The sequence below is a fragment of the Myxine glutinosa genome, chromosome 11, assembly GCF_964187855.1.
Source record: "Myxine glutinosa chromosome 11, kmMyxGlut1.1, whole genome shotgun sequence".
Classification (NCBI taxonomy): Eukaryota; Metazoa; Chordata; class Myxini; order Myxiniformes; family Myxinidae; genus Myxine; species Myxine glutinosa.
The window spans coordinates 96,005,937-96,033,250 of record NC_136271.1 but is presented as its reverse complement, the minus strand read 5'-3'; the positions used below and the strand labels follow the sequence as shown (position 1 = coordinate 96,033,250).

The window sequence follows — 27,314 nt, the reverse complement described above, 5'->3', positions numbered from 1 at the left end:
CAGGAATTCCTGGAGCCCCTTGATCGTGCGGGGGAGCGGGAAACTTCTGACCGCCTCCACCTTGGCCGGTAAAGGGATGGCCCCGTGCCTGGTGATGCGGTGCCCCAAAAAGTCGATGGCGGTTACGCCGAAACGGCACTTCGCGGGGTTGATTATCAGGCCATGCTGGCCCAGGCGTTCAAAGAGCATGCGGAGATGGAGCAGGTGCTCCTCCCGGGACGCACTCGCGGCTCGGATGTCGTCCAGGTAGATGTAGATGAAGGACAAGTCGCGCAAGACGCTGTCCATGAGCCGCTGGAACGCCTGGGCCGCATTTTCCAACCCAAAAGGCATCCGCAAGAACTCGAAGAGGCCGAAAGGTGTGATGACGGCCATCTTCGGTACATCGTCCGGTTGTACGGGGACCTGGTGGTAGCCCCGGATGAGGTCCACCTTGGAGAAAATGGTCGTTTTCGCCAACCGGGCGGAAAAGTCCTGAATATGTGGGACCAGGTAGCGGTCGGGGGTGGTGGCGGCGGCGGTGGTGGGCGGGGCGTAGCAGCGGCCACGAGGGAATCGGGGGGCGCTGTAGCCACTGCACCGGGATCCACTATGGCAGCACCGTACACCGACCGCGTTTCGCAGGCCGCGAAAAATTTGTCCACCTCTCCGGCCAGGGCACGGGGTTCCGTTAAGTTCGAACCGGCCAGTGCGAGCCGCACCTGCGCAGGTAGCTGGCGGAGGAAAAGCGCGCGGAAAAGGAAATCCGGGCGCTGGTCTCCAAGAAGTGACAACATAAAATCCATCCGAACGGACGGTCGTGTGTCACCGAGGGCGGGAAGGTCCAGGAGGCGGTCGGCGCGTTCAGCCTCCGTGAGCCCGAACGTGACGAGGAGAAGACGTTTGAGCGCCGCGTACTTGTGGGCGCCCGGCGGGCGCCGAAGGATGGACACGACGCGGGCGGCAGTGCCGGGCCCGAGGGCGACGACCACGTGGTAGTACATGGTGTCGTCCGCCGTGATGCCCCGGAGCTGGAATTGAGCTTCGGCCTGCACAAACCAAACATCGGCTTGCGCTTCACAGAACTCCGGGAGTTTGACGGCGACAGCGTTGGTAGCCATGGCGTGTTCAGGGGTCAGCTACGGCTGAACCAGTCGGGGTCACCAGTGTGGTGCTGTGCACACACAATTCGTTTGCCAAGAAGGTAGGCCACAACACGTTGTACAAACTGAAACCTTTTATTAACAGCTCGCACGTAAGCGAGATGGAGTTGGGCTAGCGGTGTTGCCTGGTGTTGTTGGGTGTTGGGCTAGCGGCTAGGGTGCCGGCTTAGGATCCTAGGATCCTGGGTTCGAATCCTGGTCGATCGCTGAATTAACGCCAGGGGGGTTGACTCAGCCTGTCATCCTTCCGAGGTCGGCTAATTGAGTACCAGCTCACTGGTAATTCCCTGTTTGTCGTTAAAGGTGGCAAAAAGGGTTGGCGTCAGGAAGGGCATCCGGCCATAAAACATTGCTTCAAAAAGGGGACCGAAAAACAACAACAACCACGGCTCCCGAAAAAGGCCAACCCCCGCTTTGCGGGGAAAAATGGCCTCTAAAGGTGGTTATTTTTTTTATATATATTACGTAAGCACTGGGCGGGCTCGACTATCGAGCCGGCATATATGTCCCGAGGCCACACCTTGCCCCCCGGGCGTGGCCGGTCGGCCGAAAGGCGGGGCATGTATCTCAGTTCCACCCTGCGCCTCGTGACGCCTTTGCTCCGGGCATGGCCCGAGCTGCGCTTCCACGCCCGGATGCTCGCGCCACCCACTGGTGCGCGGAATTATTGCCCACTGACAATGTGTTCGCCACATATGTATGTATGTATGTGTGTAAATATGTATGTATGTATGTATTATGTATGTATGTGTATGTGTATATATGTATATGTACACTGTACAGTGCCGAAAGAAAGACTACACCCCCTTTCAAAATTTTCACCTTTTGTTGCCTTATATATCCTGGAATTAAATTGCATGAAATCAAACTTTTTCACCTTTATTTACACATTATAACCCACAACGTCCAAGTGAAAAACAAATTCTACAAATTTCAGAAGATTAATTAAAAATACAAAACTGGATTATCTTGGTTGGATAAGTATCCCACCACCTTATAATAGCAATTGTAAATTAGCTCAGGTATAAGCAATCACCTTCAAAATCACACACAAAGTTAATTGGCCCCACCTGTGATGAATTATTGTTGTGATTCTATTTTCAGAATAAAATTCAGAATAAAATTATTTTCAGAATAATTATTTCAGAATAAAATCAGCTGTTCCTGTAGGTTTCCTCTGCTGGGTCGTGCATTTCACAGCAACGACTCAACCATGAGCACCAAGGAGCTTTTAAAGAACTCCGGGATAAAGTTGTGGAAATGCGCAGATCAGGGGATAGGTGTGAAATATTTCAAAGGCCTTGAATATCCCTTGGAGCACAGTCAAGACAATCATTAAGAAGTGGAAGGTGTATGGTACCATCAAGACCCTGCCGAGAACAGGCCGTCCCTCCAAACCGGATGACCAAGCAAGGAGGAGACTGATCAGAGAGGCCCCAAGAGGTCAATGGCAACTTTGAAAGAGCTATAGGCCTTTGTGGCAAACACTGGTCACTGCATGTATGTGACAACAATATCCCAAGCACTCCTCAAGTCTGGCCTGTACAGGAAGGACACCATTACTCAAAATAGCCCACCTCGAGTCCTGTTTGAGGGATGAAAAAAAACACTAAAGAGATTGTGAAGCCATGTTGCAAAAAGTTTTGTGGTCTGACGAAACCAAGATGTAACTTTTTGGCCGTAACGTTTGGCGCAAACCAACACAGCACCTCACCACAAGAACACCATCCCTACTGTGAAGCAGGGTGGTGGCAGCATCATGTTATGGGGATGTTTCTCATCAGCAGGGACTGGGTCCCTTATCAGGAGAGAAAGGGAAAATGGATGGAGTAAAATGTAGAAAATCGAAAAGGAAAACCTGCTGCCCTCTGCAAGAAAGCTGAAATTGGGACGGAAGTTCTCTTTTAGCATGACAACGACCTGAAGCACACGGCCAAAGATACACTGGAGTGGCTAAGGAACAAAAAGATAAATGGCTTTGAGTGGTCCAGTCAGAGCCCCGACCTAAATCCAATCGAAAATCTGTGGTATTACCTGAACATTGCTGTCCATCAACGCTCCCCACACAACTTGACTGAGCTTGAACATTTTTGTACAGAAGAATAGGCAAATATTGCCCAATCAAAGTATGCAAAGTTGGTAGAAACCTATCCCAACAGAATCGCAGCTGTAATTGCTGTAAAAGGTGCTTCCACCGAGTATTAACTCAGGGTGTGGGACACTAATCCAACCAAGATATTTTCGTTTTGTAATTTTAATTAATTTTCTGAAATTTGTAGAATTTGTTTTTCACTTGGAAGTTGTGGGTTACGATGTGGAAATAAAGGTGGAAAAAGTTTGATTTAATGTATTTTAATTGCAGGTTATAAGGTAACAAAAGGTGAAAATTTTGAAAAGGGGCGTAGATCTTCTGTAGGATTTTCTATGTATATATACGTATATAGTATTTCTATGTATATATATATATATATTGTTACAGACGCGGCTTAGATGTTATTTACCGAGCGGTTTGGTATGACCACGTCTGCACAAGTTACCCGATTATACCCGAACGTTGACTAATCGCGCTACGCTAGATCAATGAAGGAAAAGACACACGGCTGGGATTAAAATGACACGACACCAGGGATACGGTTCTCAAGACCTCCGGAGGAGATTATATTAAGGCGGAAGGTTAGATTACAACTACAAGAGGGACATCATAGAAAGACAGGCACTTAGACACACTTATATTAACCCCAACAGACGACAGATAAACGGGACAAAAGGCTGACTCACACGGGGATTGATGGCAAGGAAAGCGGGTATTCGATGGCCAGCACAAGGTGCACCTTGTGCTCAGGGACAGGATAGCGCGGCCCAAAAGATGCAGGAGGTCTCTCAGCGCTCGGAGGTGGCTCTCTTGTCTTCTCAAGGCTCAAGCTCGGGGCGCATCTGACCTCACATCCGGTAAGTCGCTGCGTATATCCGGCGGGGAGTGACACGCCCTCGGCTCGTTAGCTCCGCCCCAGATGGAATCGGCTCGTTGCTTCTCATTGGGTGCATGCGGGGGGGTTACCGGCTCCGCCCTTGACGAGGGGCTGACAGGGAGCCCCTTCGTGGTAACCCCGTGGAGCGCATGGTCATGGCGGCTAACCGAGCTGGTGGGAGGACGCACACTCCCCCCGCGCGCCGTGGTTGTAGTTGTGGTTGTAGCTGTAGTTGTTGTTGTTGTTGTTGTTTGGGGAAGAAGATGGAAGGAGGTATGGGAAGGTCCTAAACTCACTACTGGTGCCATATAATCACATTCTGGTGCAACGAAGAGTCAGAATTAATGGAAAGGAGTCCTTAACTGACATAGACTAAGAATAACTAGCAAGATGTCCGAAAGTTGTCTACGTGAGATGCGGTGGACCTGGGCACGACATTTAATGGGGGAAAAAGGGGAAGGTCGGTTCTACAGAGTGTTGTTTACAGACAATGGGACTAGGGAATGGGGGATTGGGGATAGTTGGGGAGTATTGGGGAAATAGGGGAATATTTACAAGCGGATATGGAGGCCAAATTCCATATTCGCAACATTGCACCCTTCTCTACCCTCGGGGCGTCCCGACCCGATAAATTTTTACCTACTTTAGTGTGGCACGCAATGTAGTTCCCTCTACTATTAACTCTACCCTGAGTGCGACAGTTTTACAGATATTCACAAATGAGTAAATATGTCCCCCTGCGACGTTGCACCCTTCTCCTCACAGAAACACACCCACAGGATAACCGAATCCGGAAAGAATCCTCAAACTAAACATACAGCCGGTAGGGAGCATTATTTACACAAGACTACGCTGATATTTACACTACGATCCAGGACCTGTTTTTGGAGGAACACATGCAGATGTTATGCATAGAGAGAGCACGCATGCCAGCATCGATACACCAACCCACGAGTGCTCTGTGGCCTACGGCCTTTAATAATGTGCAGAGCACCCCTTCCAAGCATCAAGCACCACCCCATCACACAGTGAGCACCATCCGGTGCACCAATAAAGTGTTTATGAATCATTGTGTGGTGTCGCAGCCGGCCGATGTTCTGCCGCTGGTCTTGCCTTCGTGTGGTGCACTTGGCCTTCTTACTTCTTTCAAAAATAAAGAAAGGCGCCAACCGCGTCCATTTCTCTATTGTGGCCGTCAGGGGGCCAACTGTTAGTGGTTCACCTTGTATGGCATCGGTGCCACGTTGACCCATAGGTCCATCCACGGGTGGTGCTTGGCCGCATAAGAACTGCGGTCCATGGTGGGTGGCCACAAACATTGCGGTCCATATGGTGTATCGATCCAGGCAGCAAGCAGCGAAAGTGCAGGCCCACAACTGCGTAGCCAGCACCTCTCTCTCCTCCCTCTCTGCCCCCAAAGCCAGATCCTCGGAGGTGGGAGACAAAAGAAGCAGACAAGTGAGTAAGGTGGTAAGGGCGCAAAAGTGCACGCAATGTAAGGTAATGCACACTGGGGGCACATGGGAACCAGGTGAGACAGGTACGTTCCTACCGTACGCCCCCCCCCCACCAGGTAACCTACATGGCCCCTCCCTTACCCCTTACTGTATCCACAAAACACAACACTACCCATAAACATCTACTTTACAAATCAACAAACATCCCTACTGTCTTCCCCGTTCCTCCCATAAACCAAATTCGTCTTCTCTCCCTCCTAACCAATCAAATTTGCCATTTTCAACTCTCATCAAAATTTGCCATCTCCAACTGAACATCAAAATTTGCCATCACCAATTCATCATCAGTCCCTCCGAAGGAGGGAGAGATGGAATCACCCCAATGTCTCATCCACGTCGTGATGCGTCTCACAAATCCAAACAGCAATTCTCACTTCCTGCACACAGAACAAAGAAAACACAGGTGTGGAGTCATCATCATCACCACAGGTAAGTGGCTGCGTATGGTGCGACAGGTTCATCAATCCTAACTATTTCCTAAATGACTTTAACAACTTTACACTACCCGGGGTCTTTCTCCGGCCAAACCATTGGCCCTCTTACACTATGGGTTCTAAAAACCAATTCCCATTGGCCAGACTGTGGTGCTTTTCAATTTGGGGTCTCACTCCCCCGATTCATCTCCCGGTGCCCTCGCACAATTTCTGGGCTGTGGCGTGTACCTCTCCCAGTGGGTCTACCCACCTGCACACCTCCACCACTGCAGTTGCCTCCGAGCTTACCTGCTCCTTACTCTAACCTAACTACCTGGGGAAGGCCCTCTGGCGCTCTCCCCACTCGGTGCCCTCTCTGGCACTGGGCTGCCCGAACCACACCCGGGATCCTCAGGCACCCACTCACAACTACCGGCTCCCAGAGCCCACCTGCGGCCTCACCTGGCCGACATCCTCACAGTGGTGGAGTGCCCAACCAACTACACACACTAACAGGCTACACGCCCAGCCATTTCCACAACACTAATGCACCCATTCACAACACCATTCTGCAACCGCACCACAGATGCCAATATCCTACCACAATTTACCTGTACCCTCTACCTAACACTTACACTACCCGCCCCGGGTACTCGTGAAAGGGGTCCACTCTTCCCCATCCACACCTTCGCACCATGCACACCACTCCGTACCACTTACTCCAACTCTCTCCACACACCTGTACCGGCACACCTGTGCTCTCACACCTGGTGCCACCTGCACCCTTCTCTCCCCAAGCGCATTCGCGCTGATCCACAACACTCATTACTCACACACTGCTCCACACACCCGTCCAGTTGCACACCTGTGCAATCACACCTGTTCGATCACACCTGTTCAATCCTCACCTGTTCAATCCTCACACACACGGCATCATCTCAGCTAACTACTCCCCTCTGAAACTTGCGCTTCCCAGTCGTCCCTTTAAACTATTGCGCTCCCACGTCATTATCATCCATACTAATCTACCTGCGTCCCCACTACAGGTATCAGTCACTAACTAACCTTAACGTCACCTAATGTCAATCTCTTCTAGATCCCTACAATATAACCTAACCCACCCGGGCTAGTTTTCACTGCCATACACCCCATAATCTAGTGCTCCTTTGCCCCCACTCTGGGAAGGGTGGCAGGGACGCCACTCCCACCCACCGGGCACATCGCCCACCACCAACCTTGCACATCAAATTTCAACAAATTAAAAATTTGCCAATCACTGCCCATCATCCGCCAATCACCACTGCCAATCCCCTGCCAATCATCAAATTTTGTTTTTCTCTAATTTTGGGTCCAAAACACTAACCTCATCACCCAGTCTACTCACTAATGCCTCTCGGTGCGCCAATTCTCGTCCAAAGCCCGGCTTTGTAAAGCCAAGCCATGAATGCGGGTTGTTCCGTGCCAGCGGCTGGATGCGTCCGGCACTCGGTGCAGGGACGGGGGCTTACCCGGGCCGAGATCCCACGCACCATCTCGGCACGGAGCCATCCAATGCACCGATCTCGACCTGCCGGAATGCCTCAACAAAAAGTGGTCGCCATGACGACTCCTTCTATCGGGCCGCCCGCTCCGCCTAGTGGAGCACGGACGCGGCCGTTCAAAGCGAGGCCCAGCACGCACCGAGGGCCCGATTCGGCTATAAGTCGTTCTAAACTCTACCCCGTCTAACGTCGATGCTTCACCTGGACGCTTACACCCCGCAGCCCGTTCCTTGCTCACACATCCAGCCGCCTCCATGCTCCTTGTACCGTTCCCTACACACCCAGGCACACCCATTCCACTCACAGCCTTGGTCACACACCTGACCACCGAACACCCCGGCACACATTCGTTGGTCGCACACCTCACCAACACACCTCTTCGCGCCCCCTCCTCGGTCACCTCCTCTGTGACAATCACAGGTGTGCTCTCATTCGCACACCCAACCACGTGCCTCACCACCAACTCCAGCGTGCATTCCCACTCACGCTCTACCATTCCAGGTGTGCATCCTTCCATTCCAGGTGTGCATCCTCGCTCACCTGTCACACCCAACTCATGCTCCTTGTCACTCTCACTACTCTCACCTCCATTCTTGACAGCGCACTCACCCTTACTCTTGACAGCGCACTCTTTCCTCATGCACCTGTCCGTTACACACCTTTCTCGCGCACACTCTCCCGTTACACCCTCTGTAACACTCACCACAGGTGGACACTCTTCCTTACTTCTGACAGCGCACTCTTTCCTCATGCACCTGTCCGTCACACACCTTTCTCGCGCACACTCCTGCGCACACTCTCCCGTCACACCCTCTGTAACACTTACCACACCGCGCCTCCATGTGCTCCCTCGCACACGCGCTACGACCGACTCACTCTCGCCAGCACCCTCACTCCTTGGCACGCACTTTTTCCTCACACACCCCAGAGTCGGACTTTCTCGCACACCTCCTTTTTCGCACACCAGACCTGTCACACACTTCACCAACGGCCTCTCACGAACACCCGGGTCCATCTCGACCCCCAAGCTTCTTAAATCCCCTGGCGCATCATACGCACGACCATATTGGTCACCACTTACACCGGGTCCTCTTCCTCTTCGCTTCTCCTCCATCACCTGCGAATCCCTCATCCGGTTAATGAGCACATCATCACGATCCAAACACAGACTTTGGACCAATTCTTTTATCTCCTCTTTTATCTCTTTCTTATCCCCTCTCCGTCGCTTCTTAATTTCGCTCATCCCTTCTTCCACTTCTTCTAATTTCTGCTTCACCTCTTTTATTCCCCGGTACGTCTCCTCAAGCTCGTCCTCCAAGGCTACCTTGACCGTTTCCATGTGCGTCCTCACCTGCCGGTCCTTCGTCTCCATTACCTCTATCACCTCGTCCAACCTCGTTGTCAGTCCCTCACGTACCATCTGACATTCCCTCTTCGTCGCTACCAAGTCATTTTTTAGGTCATTTTGTGTCGCTTTTAAACCTAATACCGCAGTGTTCCTTTGAACCTGCTCCACTAACTCCGTCTGTCCCACCGTCAGCTGCTCCACCTCCTGCGTCAGGTCCTCTATGCCCCCTTGTAACTTTACAGTCCCCTTTCTCACCTCCTTCTCCATGTGCTCCTTACAGTGCCTCACCTCCTCGCGCACTCCTCCGACCTCCTCACTCACCTCTCTTCTGATCTCCTCTCCCATCACTTGCATCTCCTGCCCAGATGCCACCCTCATCTGCTCCATTTCCTCCCTGTGAGCATCCAGTTTGGTTTCTACCCCCATTCTGACCCCCTCTATCTGCTGCCCCATTTGGTTAACTTCCCTTTCCGCTTGGTCCCTCATGTCCCTCAATTTGCCTTCCATGGTGTTTTCTAACCCCTCTAACCCTTTTTGCATCCCTTCCATTTGATTCTCTTGAGCGGCCATTCTGTTTTCTACCCCCATTAACCCCTCCTGTATTTCCCCTAATCTATTGTCTAATTTCCCAAATTTCTCGTCTAATCCCTCACCAGTACCCCTCGCTTCGTCCCTCATTACCCCCATTTGGCCCTCCAATCGCTCACCCTGAGCATCCATCTGGTTCCCCATTACCCCCATTTGGCCCTCCAATCGCTCACCCATTTGTTCCATAAGGGCCCTCATTTGCAACATAAAAAGGTTCGGATCCACCAGGGGCGCTGCCACGGTCGCGGGCGTGGACGCCGTGGCCACCTCGTGCGTGACAACGCTATTTTGCGACCCTGCCGCCCTCACTGCTTCGCTCTCCTCGCGTCCCTCAATTTGGTCCTGGACCGACCCTGCCTCACTCTCCCCTACCGGACCCCAGCTGTCTTGGTCTGCCATAGCGCGACTTTCAAAATTCGGGTTTTTATTTCCGTATAACAAAATCAAATTTCGCCGTTATAATTTCGCGCGGGAAACGCGCTCCGAATTGATTCTACTACAAATTTGGGCCTAATAAATTTAGTCCCGGGTTCGAATTCCACTCCTCGACACCAATTGTTACAGACGCGGCTTAGATGTTATTTACCGAGCGGTTTGGTATGACCACGTCTGCACAAGTTACCCGATTATACCCGAACGTTGACTAATCGCGCTACGCTAGATCAATGAAGGAAAAGACACACGGCTAGGATTAAAATGACACGACACCAGGGATACGGTTCTCAAGACCTCCGGAGGAGATTATATTAAGGCGGAAGGTTAGATTACAACTACAAGAGGGACATCATAGAAAGACAGGCACTTAGACACACTTATATTAACCCCAACAGACGACAGATAAACGGGACAAAAGGCTGACTCACACGGGGATTGATGGCAAGGAAAGCGGGTATTCGATGGCCAGCACAAGGTGCACCTTGTGCTCAGGGACAGGATAGCGCGGCCCAAAAGATGCAGGAGGTCTCTCAGCGCTCGGAGGTGGCTCTCTTGTCTTCTCAAGGCTCAAGCTCGGGGCGCATCTGACCTCACATCCGGTAAGTCGCTGCGTATATCCGGCGGGGAGTGACACGCCCTCGGCTCGTTAGCTCCGCCCCAGATGGAATCGGCTCGTTGCTTCTCATTGGGTGCATGCGGGGGGGTTACCGGCTCCGCCCTTGACGAGGGGCTGACAGGGAGCCCCTTCGTGGTAACCCCGTGGAGCGCATGGTCATGGCGGCTAACCGAGCTGGTGGGAGGACGCACACTCCCCCCGCGCGCCGTGGTTGTAGTTGTGGTTGTAGCTGTAGTTGTTGTTGTTGTTGTTTGGGGAAGAAGATGGAAGGAGGTATGGGAAGGTCCTAAACTCACTACTGGTGCCATATAATCACATTCTGGTGCAACGAAGAGTCAGAATTAATGGAAAGGAGTCCTTAACTGACATAGACTAAGAATAACTCGCAAGATGTCCGAAAGTTGTCTACGTGAGATGCGGTGGACCTGGGCACGACATTTAATGGGGGAAAAAGGGGAAGGTCGGTTCTACAGAGTGTTGTTTACAGACAATGGGACTAGGGAATGGGGGATTGGGGATAGTTGGGGAGTATTGGGGAAATAGGGGAATATTTACAAGCGGATATGGAGGCCAAATTCCATATTCGCAACAATATACATACACTGTACACATCAATATATCCCCAAATTATTGTCGGGCTTGTACGGGGACAATCCGCAACTTGACATGTACTTGGACAAACCACCCTCAATTTTTGGACTAAGCGGACCCAAGTGGCATCAAATGCCCATCATGTTCCTTCTAGTTAATGAGCGTGCACATATCATTTTGGTTCCTGTTAACATTTAAATACATGAGAGGATTTCAATAGGACACCCAACTGACTATTTTATTGTCACAAAATGGAAGGAAATACAAACCCTCAAAAGGTCCAAAATGATGAGGATTCATTTTCAGAACATTAAAAGAAAATAAGAAAGAGTGAAAAATCAAACATCCTCCAGATGATTGTGTGATCGTGTGATGTGTGCAAAGTTGCTGTGGCGTTGACGTCCAGATCCAGGGCAGAAACTCGGCATTTTGTGCCGACTCGGAGCGCACAAGATGGCAGGTTGTGTGTGCTGCGACAGGAAAATGGACCCCTGCCTCCTCCACTCCACCACAAGAAAAAAACGATCTTCAAAAATCAAGGTTCGTGGAGTCACCGTGTGAATCGATTATGTGGTCTGCTGGTGCAAAGGGTAAGGGAGTAGTTAGAGGGTGCGGGGGGGCTAGGGGGCTGGGGTTAGGGGAGAGGGTCGGAGCTCGCTTTTGGTTGTGAATTTGCAGCCAATGGTGGGTGCGAGGCCCTGCGACGCTCAGAACGGTCTCAAAGCCCCACCGGCTCACCCATGACACTGATGTATTGCAGCTGTCAGCCTTCAAAACGGCTACAAATATAGCCTCAAGTTATTCACGTCTCAAACAAGCACAGGGTGCCCCCCCCCCCCCAACCTCCCTTCTCCTGGTGCTCGAGTGCTTTATCTTCCCACTTCGGCTGTAAGCCCACTTCGGCTGTAAGAGAGAGTGCACCGCGCAGCTGCTCCACTCTGCCAGCAGACATTTCATATCAGTGAGGCGAGACTCTGGAGTCTCTTGTGAAGTCACGTGACTCTCATTCTTATCACTCCACCTCCCCATCTTCTCCTCTCTCACTCCCCCTCTCTTCTTCCCCCCACCTTCACTCGAATCCCACCCTTTCTCTCCTCCCACTATCGTTGCAAGCATTGTCGTGGCACACAACCACCATTGACTGGTGTGACCTCCACGCTCGTGTCTGCACATCCTTAAATCTGCATTTATCACACTGGAAACACTCACTCCCTAAAAAGCAGCCAGGGGCAGCAAGGGGTCATGTGTATGTCTCATGTATATGTTTATGTGCATGTGTCATTTGTATGTGTCATGTGAGTCATTAGCATGTGTCATGTGTATCTCATGTGTATGTGTCATGTGTATGTGTCATGTGTATGCATCATGTGTATGTGTCATGTGTATGCATCATGTGTATGTGTCATGTGTATGTGCATGCATCATGTGTATGTGTTTTTTTATTTTTTTATTTTTTTAATTATTTTTTTTGGTATACAAGATCGAGGCTCGTGTAAGAGCTAACATTAATGACAAAAAACAAACGGACACATAGGACCAAAAAAAAGGGAGCGGGAGACCAGATGGGGAGAGGGGGAAGCACACAAGTACAACATTTGAGAGCAGGGACATCGGGAGATCTGTGCGAGGGATAGGGCTTGGGGGGAGGAGGCATAGGAAGTGGTGTGGGGGGTGAGGGAGAGGTAAAAAACAGGGAGTAAAAAAGAAAAAGAAAAAAAAAAGACATGGACACAGCTAGGACTTCTAGGAAAGAAGTCGGTATTTCAGAAAAGTGGATCTGGGGTAAATTAACGGGGGTAGAAAAGATCAAGTGAACCTTGAGCGGGCATATGTCATGAATGTGCATATGAGCGGGCATATGTAATGTGCATGTCATGTGTATGTGCATGCATCATGTGCATGTGTCATGTGTATATGTCATGTGTCTGTATATGTCATGTGTATGTGCATGCATCATGTGTATGTCATGTGTATGTGTCATGTGTATGTGCATGCATCATGTGTATGTCATGTGTATGTGTCATGTGCATACATCATGTGTATGTCATGTGTATGTGCATGCATCATGTATATGTGTCATGTGTATGTGCATGCATCATGTGTATGTCATGTGTATGTGTCATGTGTATGTGCATGCATCATGTGTATGTCATGTGTATGTTTCATGTGTATGCATCATGTGTATGTGTCATGTGTCATGTGTATGCATCATGTGTATGTCATGTGTATGTGCATGCATCATGTGTATGTGTCATGTGTATGTGCATGCATCATGTGTATGTCATGTGTATGTCATGTGTATGTGCATGCATCATGTGTATGTCATGTGTATGTGTCATGTGTATGCATCATGTGTATGTGTCATGTGTATGCATCATGTGTATGTGTCATGTGTATGTGCATGCATCATGTGTATGTGTTTTTTTGTTTTTTTATTATTTTTTTGGGTATACAAGATCGAGGCTCGTGTAAGAGCTAACATTAATGACAAAAAACAAACGGACACATAGGACCAAAAAAAAGGGAGCGGGAGACCAGATGGGGAGAGGGGGAAGCACACAAGTACAACATTTGAGAGCAGGGACATCGGGAGATCTGTGCGAGGGAGAGGGCTTGGGGGGAGGAGGCATAGGAAGTGGTGTGGGGGGTGAGGGAGAGGTAAAAAACAGGGAGTAAAAAAGAAAAAGAAAAAAAAAAGACATGGACACAGCTAGGACTTCTAGGAAAGAAGTCGGTATTTCAGAAAAGTGGATCTGGGGTAAATTAACGGGGGTAGAAAAGTTCAAGTGAACCTTGAGCGGGCATATGTCATGAATGTGCATATGAGCGGGCATATGTAATGTGCATATGTCATGTGTATGTGCATGCATCATGTGCATGTGTCATGTGTATATGTCATGTGTCTGTATATGTGTCATGTGTATGTGCATGCATCATGTGTATGTGTAATGTGCATGTGTATATGTCATGTGTATATGCATGCATCATGTGTATGTGTCATGTGTATGTGTAATGTGCACGTGTATATGTCATATGTATGTGCATTCATCAGGTGCATGTGTCATGTGTATGTGTCATGTAAATGTGCATGTGTCATATGAATGTGTGATGTGTATGTGCATGCATCATGTGTATGTGTAATGTGCATGTGTATGTCGTGTGTATATGCATGCATCATGTGCATGTGTCATGTGTATGTGCATGTTGTCATGTGTATGTGCATGTGTCATGTTTATGTGTCATGTGTAAGTGCATGTGCATGTGTCATGTTTATGTGTTATGTTGTCATGTGTACATGTCATGTGTAAGTGCATGTGTCAAGTGTGCCCCATTCGGATTTGACATAGTTCAGTTACATTTGGCTTCAAAGTCATTTTCGCCTTAATTATACATTTTCACACTCGCTCAGCCAATGATACTTGAGACTCCGCCATGGCTTTATTCTTATGATCAACACACCCACCAGCCACATAGACTTAGATATAAGAGACCTGTTTAATTCACCTGTCATGTTCCTCTCCACCAGTGTTCTTACTTCACCTGTCATGATCATCCATACAATTGTTCTTACTTCACCTGTAATGATCATCTCTACTGGTGATCTTACTTCACCTGTAATGATCATCTCTACAGGTGTTCTTACTTCACCTGTAATGATCATCTCTACTGGTGACCTTACTTCACCTGTAATGATCATCTCTACAGGTGTTCTTACTTCACCTGTAATGATCATCTCTACTGGTGATCTTACTTCACCTGTCATGATCATAAATGCAGGTATTCATATTTCACCTGTGATGATCATCTCTACAGGTGTTCATACTTCACCTGTAATGATCATCTCCACAGGTGTTCTTACTTCACCTGCAATGATCATCTCTACAGTTATTCTTTCTTCACCTGTCAGGATCATCTCCACAGTTATTCTTTCTTCACCTGTCATGATTATCTCCACAGTTATTCTTTCTTCACCTGTCATGATCATCTCTACAGGTATTCTTTCTTCACCTGTCAGGATCATCTCCACAGGTATTCTTTCTTCACCTGTCAGGATCATCTCCACAGTTATTCTTTCTTCACCTGTCATGATCATCTCCACAAGTGTTCTTTCTTCACCTGTCAGGATCATCTCCACAGTTATTCTTTCTTCACCTGTCAGGATCATCTCCACAGTTATTCTTTCTTCACCTGTCATGATCATATATGCAGGTATTCTTCCTTCACCTGTCATGATCATCTCTACCGGTGTTCTTACTTCACCTGTAATGATCATCTCTGCAGGTATTCTTACTTCACCTGTCATGATCATCTCTGCCGGTGTTCTTTCTTCACCTGTCATGATCATCTCCACAAGTGTTCTTCCTTCACCTGTCAGGATCTGATGTTAATTTTGAACGTCCAACTCAACATACGAGTATTCCTGCACCTTCAAGAACAAGGTAAATGTTTTTTTTATTTACAGGTTCGTAAATACGACAAGTGAAGACAAAACATCCCACCTCTGGTGTAAAATACAGCCTTGACCTCAGAACACGAACATCATGGCAAAATCATGAGACATCAGACCTTCACCGGCTTTCCAACATCTTTGTCTACTCGGCCAAGTTGGTTCACATGTCATGTATGTATATTTCCTTATTAGTTCCCCACCTGTTTAACCGAAGCGGACCATAGGTTTCCTCTCAATCTGTCTGTCCGTCCCACCTGTTGTTTTCCAGTCTTTCCGCCATTACCCTTTCACATTTTCAACGGAATCTTGGTACATGACTTTATTATGAGAAGTTACAGAAAAAGTTTGAGTTTCTGGGCGTTTCGTCAATTTTTCAGGGAGTTATGGCCTTTATGGACTTATTTTTGGAGACAGTATCACCAGTAGGGGAAATGTACTGCAAAGCAATTCCTCCCTCTTTGTTTATTCTGCTTTTATGTCTGTTCCTTCCCAAATTGTCCATCCTCCTTTGTAGACCAACCTCCTCTGCTCCGTCACAGTGTCAACATCACCCCACTGGTCATCCAGATACTCCATGAGCCTCGATCTCTGGAACAAAAATAAATATGGATATTATTTATGTATAAAATTAAAAACATCTCACAATCTAATTTCCTCCTCGGTCTCATTACCTCCAAATTTCATTCAAACAATTTGTGCATTCTCTTCATCTCTTTGGGATATTTCATCTGCCTCGCTGTCACAAGGTGGGAAGAATAAGGTATTTGGACAGCATCGCCTGGACTCCACAGCAGGCTGTATTTTACTGTGATAAATGAAAAATGCTCTGTGCATCGGTGGGTGTTCGAAACCCTGGTACAATCACCTACTTTCTCCATCAGTTGATTTCATCCCATCTCCAGCATTCCTGCTGTGTCATGGTCGTGTTAATCCAACTGTTGACAACCTGTCATTTCTTTTGAAAGTTCGTGGAAAAAAATGGTTTCTCCAACTTCGATTTCTCTACATACTGAGACAGAACATCCTTGATAACGTGTGAGTTCTGCAAAGTTTGCAATACGAGTCGTGACCAGTGAGTCTGACCCGACTAAGTAAATTATGAGCATTAGCGACATTATGAATTTTCTAACGATCTTTTACAAGAACTAGTGGACCCGTTTGAGTAGGTTGGGTCATCTGGGTTTTTTGGGTCTTTTTGGTCCTCAGGGACTTTTAGGTCATCTGCGTCTTTTGGGTCATCAAGGACTTTTGGGTGATTTGGGTCCTTGGGGACTTTTGGCTCATCTGGGTCTTTTGGGTCATCAAGGACTTTTGAGTCATCTGGGTGTTTTGGGTCATCATGGACATTTCGGTCCTCGGGGACTTTTGGGTGATTTGGGTCCTCGGGGACTTTTGGGTCATCTGGGTCTTTTGGGTCATCTGGGTGTTTTGGGTCATCTGGATGCTTTGGGTCTTTTTGGTTCTCAAGTGTTAAAGAGTCTTCCAAGGGCTAAGGGGTCTCGGCAGTTTAAAGGGTTAAAAGGTACATTTGAATAGTATGTAATTAATAAATAGATGTCAAAAAGTATGACACACACAACTTCCATTACCCCCAATTGTTCCCTGGGGTCCTGGGTTGACTCTAACCCCTCTTCTATCTCCCCCACCGGCATCCGATCGACTTGATTATCCATGGCACGATGTAAATTTGGTTTTTAATACTAAATCTCGGCCGCTCGTAATTTTGACCAAATTTTTTTCAATGGATTAAAATTTGGTTCGGGCTTCAAATCCCACTCCCCGGCACCAATTGTTACGGATCTCGGAGTACGGCACTCCCGTTAGCAAGGGGGGGTTAATCCCCTTGTCTTGTTAAGCTGGCCGTCTCCGGTCCTGGAACTGTCCCGCTCCTTTGCGGGGTGAGATTGGCCAGGTTGATTGGTCAACGGGTTCCCAAATACCTTCACCAATCTCTCCGCAAAGCAGGGAGATGAGTCCCTGCTCGAACCGTGGATGTGATGGTAATTGCCGAGCGGTTTAGCAATCCGCGATCCGAGCTGTTAACAAAAGGACTAAACCCGATTAAAAGCGGTTGGCCAAATCGTGCCACAGGTACTCAATTGGAGACAGGACAAAAGCGATCGGGTGAGAATGAATCAAAAAGAGTAAAGGAAGAACACAGGTTTATTAATTATGTACACTAAATGAAGAGGAAACGAAAGACAAAGAATATACAGAAGAAGAAGAAGCAGGACACAGGGCAGCCTTATTTGGCAAACGCCCCAGACAGAACGAACACACTTACACTCAAAGGGATGGAATGGCAGGAATGGCAGGAAAGGAGGAGAAGGTCCAAGCAGATGGCAAAGGGCGTCGAGGTCTGCTCCAGGTCGTGCTCTGGTCCACGCTCCGGGCTTGAGCAAAAACCTGGCGGCAGCTGCGCGTATGGTTTGCACGCGGTCGGACAATGCCAATATATTTCTCGGGGAAACTGGCCTCCTGCTTATGTAATAGGTCGACACCGCGCTTCTCTCCTCTTCCTCGAACCTCTGGTGTCGCCCTCGTGCTCATCTTCTCAAAGCAGTCCCTCTCGGCTGCTTTTATTGGGCGTTGTTAGATCAAGCCGCCGGCTCCCAGGACACGCACAAAGGTGAGCTTGCCTCGGCCCTGGTTGGCTCCAAGAGCTTACCGGTCCCGCCCCTCGACGAGACGTTGACAGGGCCACGCCTTGTTCTTGGCACCCAACTTACTCCTCCCCCTTTTTCCTCCAGAGGACCGAGCGCGTGATGGCGTTTGCACGGGTCGTAGAAAAGCACTCTTTCTGCCATTGAAGAGATTGGGGCCTATTCTTATTTGATTGATGCAACGTAGATTCAAACTATTGGGAACACAGCCTTAATTACACACATACTAATGAGATATCTATAGAGATCCTAAGGTGTGCTACGTGTTGCTCGTGGACTAGCTATGGGTGCGATCTTTAACGTTAGACAAATGGGGGTATTTACAGGGGATTATTTATAAGGGGACATTTACAAAAATTTACAAAGTGGAGGGTTCTAAAAACCGCAACACTATTTAAGATATTGTGGCGGACACAAAGGCCCACTGGCGTGGTGACATCATTCCACGCACCAAGTGGGCGGTGGCCACGCCCGAGGGGTAGGCGTGGCCTCATGATATACACCGGGCGACCAGCCCGGAGCAGTTCAGTGTTACAGTGTGCTCTTACAATAAAGACGTTTATATGTTACCGCTTGTCCGCTTCCTCCTTGCTCACAAGCAGCGCGCGTAACGCCGCGCTTTACTGGTGACCCTCGACGTTGGATCTGCCGTAGCGATCCTTCCGAACACGACGCCATTGCAATGGCCAACGACAAGGCAATGGCGATTAAACTTCCCGAATTTTGGGAGGCCCAGGCCGAAGTCTGGTTCGTTCAAGCCAAAGCCCAATTTCAGCTTCGGCGCCTCACCAACGACGACCTGCGCTACTGCCATGTCGTCGCCTCCCTCGGGCCCGGCACGGCCGCTCGAGTTGTGTCCGTCCTTCGCCACCCACCGGACGGCCACAAGTACGAGGCACTCAAGCGGCTACTCCTAGCCACGTTCGGCCTCATGGACGACGCAAGGGCTGACCGCCTCCTGGATCTCCCCGAGCTCGGTGAGACGCGCCCGTCGGTCCGAATGGACCATATGCTGTCACTGTTGGGCGACGAAGCCCCCGGTTCGCTATTCCGGGCGCTTTTCCGGCGCCAACTTCCAGCGCAGGTTCGCCTCACGTTGGCCGGGACCGAGCTAACGGAACCCCGAGCATTGGCAGCCGAGGCGGACAGGTACCTCGCCGCTTCGGACACGCGGGCGAGCGTCGGCGTGGCCGTCACGGCCCTCGACGCTGATGTTCAGCAGCATGTTCCACAGCATCAGCTTCTACAGCACGCTGATGTTCAGCAGCATGCTGATACGCACCTCGTGAACGCCGCCACGCCCCGCCCACCGCCGCGGCGAAAACCGCCACCGCGGGGAAACCCGCCAACTCCACCGGCCTGGCGGAGCCAGCCGCGCTCCTCCAGCTCCACAACCTGGTGCTGGTTCCACGCCAAGTTCGGCCACGAAGCTCGGCGGTGTCATCCGCCGTGCTCCTTCAACGGGTCGGGAAACGCCCGGGCCGGCGCTCAATAGTGGCGATGAGCGCCGGCCGTTCGAGCAGCCTGCTGTTCATAACGGACACCTTCTCCGGGCGCCGTTACCTGTGCGACACGGGAGCGCAGGTGAGTGTCATTCCCGCCGGCACGTCAGACAAGCACGCCGCGGGTGGGGGCCCCGCGCTGCTTGCCGCGAACGGGACGCCCATCCGTACGTACGGAAAACGCTGCCTCTCTCTGCGGTTTGGAGGGCAGGTTTTCCGATGGACGTTCGTCACCGCCGACGTGCCCATGGCACTGCTTGGCGCGGACTTCCTGTGCGCTAATGGGCTCCTGGTCGACGTCAAGCGCAGACGGCTTGTCGAGGCCGAGACGTTTAGCTCGCTCGCTTGTGCGTTGCCCAGCTCAACGAGCGGCTTGCCAAGCGGCTTGCCGAACGATTCGGTTCCGGCCACGTTGGTCTGTACGCTTCCGGCAGCGGACGCATTCACCCGCCTCCTCGCCGGCTTCCCGGCCCTCACGCGGCCCACCTTCTCGGCGGGGGCCGTCAAGCACGGGGTGGCCCATCACATCCCCACCGTCGGGCCACTGGTCTACGCCCGGGCACGCCGCCTCGAGCCGACGAAGCTGGCGGTGGCAAAAGCGGTTTTCGCTACCCTGGAGCGACTCGGCATCGTTCGGCGCTCAGAGAGCGCTTGGGCGTCTCCGCTGCACATCGTGCCGAAGCCCGGCGGGGGATGGCGACCGTGCGGGGACTATCGCCATCTCAATGACGCCACGACTCCCGACCGCTACCCCGTCCCCCACATTCAGGACTTTTCCGCCCGTTTGGCGGGCAGGTCCTTCTTCTCGAAGGTGGACCTCATATGCGGCTACCATCAGGTCCCCGTCAGGCCGGAGGACGTCCCGAAGACGGCGGTCATCACGCCATTCGGACTCTTCGAGTTCCTGCGCATGCCCTTCGGTCTGAAGAATGCGGCTCAGGCATTCCAACGACTGATGGACAGCGTCCTGCGCGACTTGGATTTTGTCTACGTCTACCTGGACGATATCCTCGTCACCAGCGCGTCCCGCGAAGAGCACCTACGCCACCTCCGCACGCTCTTCGAACGCCTGGGCCAGCATGGCCTGATTGTGAACCCCGCAAAGTGCCGGTTCGGCGCCGCCACAATCGATTTTCTGGGGCACCGTGTCACCAGGCACGGAGCCGTCCCCCTGCCGGCCAAGGTGGAGGCGGTGAAGGGGTTTCCGCGCCCCCGCACGATCAGAGGGCTGCAGGAGTTCCTGGGCATGGTGAACTTTTACCATCGGTTCCTGCCCCGTATCGCCCAGCTCCTGCGCCCCCTGCACGAAGCTCTCCGAGGTAAGCCGGGCAAAGGCGACGTTACCTGGACCGAGCAGATGGACATGGCGTTCACGGGCGCGAAGCTCGCCTTGGCTAACGCCACCATGCTCGCGCACCCGGCGCCCAATGCACCGATCGCCCTCACCACCGATGCCTCGGACTACGCGGTGGGCGCGGTGCAAGAGCAATGGGTGCGTGGATCTTGGCAACCGCTGGCGTTCTTTAGCCGGCAGCTTCGCCCGCCCGAACGCCGTTACAGTACCTTCGACCGCGAGTTGCTCGGACTTCACTTGGCGGTCAGGCACTTCCGCCATCTGCTCGAGGGCCGGGCATTCACTGCCTTCGTCGACCACAAGCCGCTGATCTTCGCGATGGGCAAGGTCACCGAGCCGTGGTCGGCCCGGCAGCAGCGTCACCTCTCGGCCGTGTCCGAGTACACGACGGACATCCAGCACGTCGCGGGGAAGGACAACCCGGTGGCGGATTGCCTTTCCCGGGCCGTCGCCCACGCAGTCCACCTCGGCATCGACTATGCCCGGATGGCAGCGGACCAGGCCGCTGACCCCGACGTCCAGGCCTTGCGGACCGCCGTCACGGGCCTCCGCGTCACCGAGGTGCCGTTCGACGGCGCGGGCGCGGCCCTCTTGTGCGACGTCTCCCTCGGGCGTCCTCGCCCCATCGTGCCCGCGGGCTGGCAGCGCCAGGTGTTTGACGCCATCCACGGCCTGTCCCACCCGGGCGCGAGGGCCTCCCAAAGGCTGATCGCCGACAAGTTCGTCTGGCATGGCCTCCGGAAGGCCGTCCGCGGCTGGGCCAGGACGTGCCTCGCGTGCCAGCACGCCAAGGTGCACCGGCACACCCAGGCCCCGTTGGCCCCGTTCACGGTGCCTGAACGCTGGTTTGACCACGTCCACGTGGACCTGGTGGGACCTCTGCCCCCCTCGCGGGGTTTCACCTACGTCCTCACCATGGTGGACTGCACCACCCGGTGGCCGGAGGCCGTGCCCTTGGCGTCGACAACGGCGGCCGATGTCGCGCAGGCTTTCATCGCCACCTGGGTCGCCCGGTTCGGCGCCCCCTCAGACATCTCATCCGACCGCGGCCCCCAGTTCACCTCGGAGCTCTGGGGGGCAGTTGCGCAGGGGCTCGGGGTCCGGCTGCACCGAACCACGGCCTACCACCCCCAGGCTAACGGCCTGTGTGAGCAATTTCACCGCTCATTGAAGGCCGCGCTCCGGGCCACCCTCCGCGATGGCGGCTGGGTCGACAGGCTCCCCTGGGTCCTGCTGGGCCTCCGGACGGCGCCCAAGGAGTACCTGCGCGCATCCGTGGCGGAGTTGGTCTTCGGGCAACCGCTGCGGGTGCCGGGCGAGTTCCTCCCCGACTCCACGGCACCATGGTCCGCGGCACAGCAGCGCTCCGCTCTGCAAGAGACCGCCCAGAGGTTCGCCCCGGTGCCAATGGCATGCCACGGGCACCCACCGACGCACGTCGCCCCGGAGCTTCGCACGGCGGAGTACGTCTTCGTCCGCCACGATGCCCATCGGACACCACTGCGGCCCCCGTACGACGGGCCTTTCCGCGTGCTGGAGACCGGGGCGAAGCACTTCACCCTGGACATCGGCGGTACTCCTGACCGCGTTTCCGTAGACCGCCTCAAGCCGGCCCACCTCGATGTGGACCATCCACCGCCAGTGGCCGACCCCCACGTCGGGGCCGCCCTCCTGCGGGCGGACCCCCGGCACTGCCCAGCCCCGCCGCCCCCCGGTCCTGCACCCATCCCAGGGGCAGCCAGGGGCATCCCACTTGGCATCCCTGCACCCCGGACGCTGCCGATCGCCAGGGGGCGCTTCGGCCGGGTCATTCGTCTGCCCCGCAAACTGGCCCTCCAGGTGCGCGGGAATTCTGGGGGGGCGCGTGTGGCGGACACAAAAGCCCACTGGCGTGGTGACATCATTCCACGCACCAAGTGGGCGGTGGCCACGCCCGAGGGGTAGGCGTGGCCTCATGATATACACCGGGCGACCAGCCCGGAGCAGTTCAGTGTTACAGTGTGCTCTTACAATAAAGACGTTTATATGTTACCGCTTGTCCGCTTCCTCCTTGCTCACAAGCAGCGCGCGTAACGCCGCGCTTTAATATATATTTAACCTCCAGTAACGTTGCAGTCACTACAAAGGGATTAGTGTTACGATTAGATTTACTTTATTTTTTTTCTTTTTTTTTGAATGAAAAACGTCAAGGTAGAGCATGGCGATTGAGATATATGACAGGTTCAACAATATTTTCGGCATGAACGACATATAAATCAAAATGGCGGTGTGTGGAGAGTCAGCCGTAATGATATCAGATGTAATCACATCACCCTGTCATGACCAGATTCTCTGCTCTGATTGGTATACGTTTGAGGGGACATACATACATACATACATACATACATACATACATACATACATACATACACTGTTCTAGACGACTCTGCGCGATAGGCTACGCCATAAAAACCGAAGCAACTGTTAAACTATATTATAAAACAAGAGTGTCTGTCTGTCCGTCCCCAAACTACTCCCTCAGTTTTGGGGCTAGCTCCGCCAAACCTTTTGTGGAACGTTTTGGGGTCCCAGCGGATGTTGTAAGGTGCACGCGGTCGGACAATGGAGGGTTCATAAATAGGAGGGTTCATATAGGTAGGAGGTAGGAGGGTTCATAAATAGGTAGGAGGGTTCATAAATTTCCTATAGGTAGGAGGGTTCATAAATTCCTCAACAAAATTATGATTTTGAAATTGACTCCATATGAAGCTGCTGCCGAATCCAGAAGTGAACAGATGACGACCATGGGCGGGTTTGATAATATCTCAATACAATCCTGATTTAACACTATTTTGTTGTCGTATTTATTTATGATTGGAATAATGCTGTTTGGAATGAAAATAGAAATATTGAGTTTAAATATGAATGAGGAAATGACGTGAGGGTTTCTAATTTCTAACCGTGACATTCGCGGATTCGCCACATGCAGATTCTCCATTGATTGGGGATTCAGACGGGGTACATTTGTTGCCTAAGTCATTCACTAACCTGCTGTCAATGCCTGACGTTCGACTGAATGTGACACAGGAATGTGGAATTTATTGGTTCCATGGTTTAGCATTCACCGTTTTTTACCCGTCATTCACGAACCGGTTGTCCATGTATGACGTTCGACTGAAGGTGGCACAAGAATGTGAAATTTATTGGTTCCATGGTTTAGCATTCACCGTTTTTTACGCAAGTCATTCACGAACAGGCTGTCCATGTCTGACATTCGACTGAAGGTGGCACAATAATGTGACATTTATTGGTTCATCGTTTCCCATTCTCCGTTTTTTATGCAAGTCATTCACGAACAGGCTGTCCATGTCTTGTCTGACGTTCGACTGAAGGTGGCACAGGAATGTGGAATTTATTGGTTCCAAGGTTTGGCATTCATCGTTTTTTTTTACCCAAGTCATTCACGAACAGGCTGTCCATGTCTTGTCTGACGTTCGACTGAAGGTGGCACAGGAATGTGGAATTTATTGGTTCCAAGGTTTAGCATTCATCGTTTTTTTTTTTACCCAAGTCATTCACGAACCGGCTGTCCATGTCTGATGTGCGACTGAAGGTGGCACAGGAATGTGAAATCTAATAGTTCCATGGTTTAGCATTCACCATTTCCGCATTGTTTGCTTTTGGCTTTTCACTCATTCATAGCACAGGTACCTCGCTCGACATCAAATATCGAAAGGTTAGAGCCGATCATCATCAAATATCGAAAGGTTAGAGCTGATGGGCATCATGGGCCTTATGAAGGCGACAGTACCGTATAGGTATGTACAGGCCTCAGGCTTCAGGCCTTTCAGGCCCAGAGGGTGGCAACCCATGGCACAGTGCAATTGGAATTATCCGAGCTATATAACCACGCTGTATTATATAAGCACATAAGTGGTACGCATGTTTCTGCTTCATATACTGTAACTTGGGTTCTTTTTATTTATGGGAGCGATCAAAGCAACGGTCTGTTACCTATACACCACTCAACTAAAAGAATGTGTCAGCAGAACGTGTTGCACACTTATAACATGATCGTCTGTAGGGCAGGTACTCCGTGAGTACCACCAATTACCTAAACACTGTATGAGGGATGTTCAGAAGTTATAGAAATAGGGTTCTGTTATGGATTCGTCACTTCCATTGTTGTGGTTCTCATCCACTGTAAACATTTTTGGTTCCATGTACTATTATTGTTATCGTTTAAGTGAATTGGAGATAACTGTTTTCAAAAGGTAAAAAAAATTAATGTTTTAAAAAGCAACCAGAAATCGGATCGGGAACCGGACAAAGAAGAGGACAAAGAAGAAGAGGAAGAAAAGGCGGAGCGAGTGAGGTCGGAGAAGGAGCCGAGCTGCTTGGAGGTCTGGAGCAAACGCTGGTGAACGAGGGTCACTAGCGAACTTTGGGGTTTCCTGGGAAAGGGATTCCTGCGACAGAGTTGTTATCGCTGTGACAGATAAACCTGCGTGACAGGTTTTGCGGTCGATTCCGAAGAAAATCATTGGAGTGCTGTTACGTCTCGAGAACGGACCGTTGGCCATTTTGCCTCGCGCCTGATTTCGCATCGCTCCAGGTTTTTCACCTCGCTCCAACCATTTCAACGCATCCAGCCATTAGCCTGGTTTGCATGTGTAACGTGGATTTCGAGTGGGAATTTGCGGTTCGCCGTGTGGGGAGCCGTTGAACATCCATACGCGAAGGTGTGATTTCCCAGTCACCTCTTGAGGACACCTTTGCCCATCTTTGGCAGTGTGACTGTCAACAGAACGGGATTCTGGTCTCGATATAACATCGTTCTGACGATCACTGGAGCTTGGTTCGACTTTGGCTTGATGCTGGGATGGAGACATTGGGAATGTTCTTTTCGCTCACTTGGAGCACAGTGAGTTACATTGTACGAAACTGATGGTACCATCATAGGAATGATATATTGGTTGTACAATTGATTACTATTGTTTTTGTGCTGTTATTCTTGTGTGACCTTAATACAATACTTGTTTGTTGGTGAAGTGTGGTGCTGCGCAGACAACTTGCTTGCAAAAGAGGTAGGCCACAACGCGTTTGATAAACCAAGAGTCTTTATTGTGAAAGCTCGAACTGCAGCACTGGGCGGGCCCGAGCTTAGAGCCCGCATATATGTGCCGAGGCCACACCTCGTCCCCGGGCGTGGCCGATCGGTCGATAGGCGGGCATGCATTCCAGTTCCCCGCCTGGACGTTCGCGCCACCTGCTGGTGCGCTGGATTCGTGTACCTTGCTTGTGTCTGCCACATGTGCCCCCCCAGAATTCCCGCGCACCTGAAGGGTGAGTTTGCGGGGAAGCCGGATGACCCGGCCGAAACTACCCCTGGCGATGGGTGCCGGTCTGGGGGGTGGCGGGACAGCAGGGCTGGGGAGTGCCGGGGGTCCGACCGCCGGGGGGCGGCCTCGACGCGGAGGCAGAGCTGCTGGCGGGGGTGCCGGGGGTCCGACCGCCGGGGAGCGGCCTCGACGCGGAGGCAGAGCCGCTGCCGGGGGGGTGGTCCGGATCGAGGTGGGCCGGCTTGAGGCGGTCCACGGAAATGCGATCCGGGGCACCGCCGATGTCGACCGTGAAAAACTTGTCCCCGGCCTCCAACACGCGGAAGGGCCCGTCGTACGGGGGCCGTAGCAGTGCCCAGTGGGCGTCGTGCCAGATGAACACGTACTTTGCTGTGCGAAGCTCCGGGGCGACTTGGGAAGGCGGGCAACCGTGGTGTGCCGTCGGCACCGGGGCGAACCTCCGGGCGGTCTCCTGAAGGGCGGAGCGCTGTTGTGCCGCGGACCAAGGAGCCGTGGAGTCGGGGATAAATTCACCCGGTACCCGCAGTGGTTGCCCGAAGACCAGCTCCGCCGAGGACGCGCGCAGGTCGTACTTGGGCGCCGTCCTGAGGCCCAGCAGGACCCAGGGGAGTCTGTCGACCCAGCCGCCGTCGCAGAGGCTGGCCCGGAGCGCGGCCTTCATGGAGTGATGAAAGCGCTCGCACAGACCATTGGCCTGGGGGTGGTAGGCCGTGGTGTGGTGTAGCTTCACCCCGAGTCCTTGCGCCACCGCGGCGCAGAGCTCCGAGGTGAACTGGAGGCCGCGGTCAGACGAGATGTCCGAGGGGGCACCGAACCGAGCAACCCAAGTGGCGATAAAGGCTT

The 27,314-nt window shown here is 51.8% G+C and overlaps 1 long non-coding RNA gene across 1 annotated transcript in view; it reads right to left on the bottom strand.

Annotated features, from left to right (window-relative positions):
• The window catches only part of LOC144894310 (uncharacterized), a 227,336-nt gene extending 220,120 nt beyond the window's left edge, over nucleotides 1-7,216 (bottom strand). The window contains exon 1 of the long non-coding RNA XR_013625000.1: nucleotides 7,154-7,216. This is a non-coding gene — a long non-coding RNA (uncharacterized LOC144894310). The remainder of the gene's footprint in view (nucleotides 1-7,153) is intronic.
• Nucleotides 7,217-27,314: the final 20,098 nt, after the last annotated feature.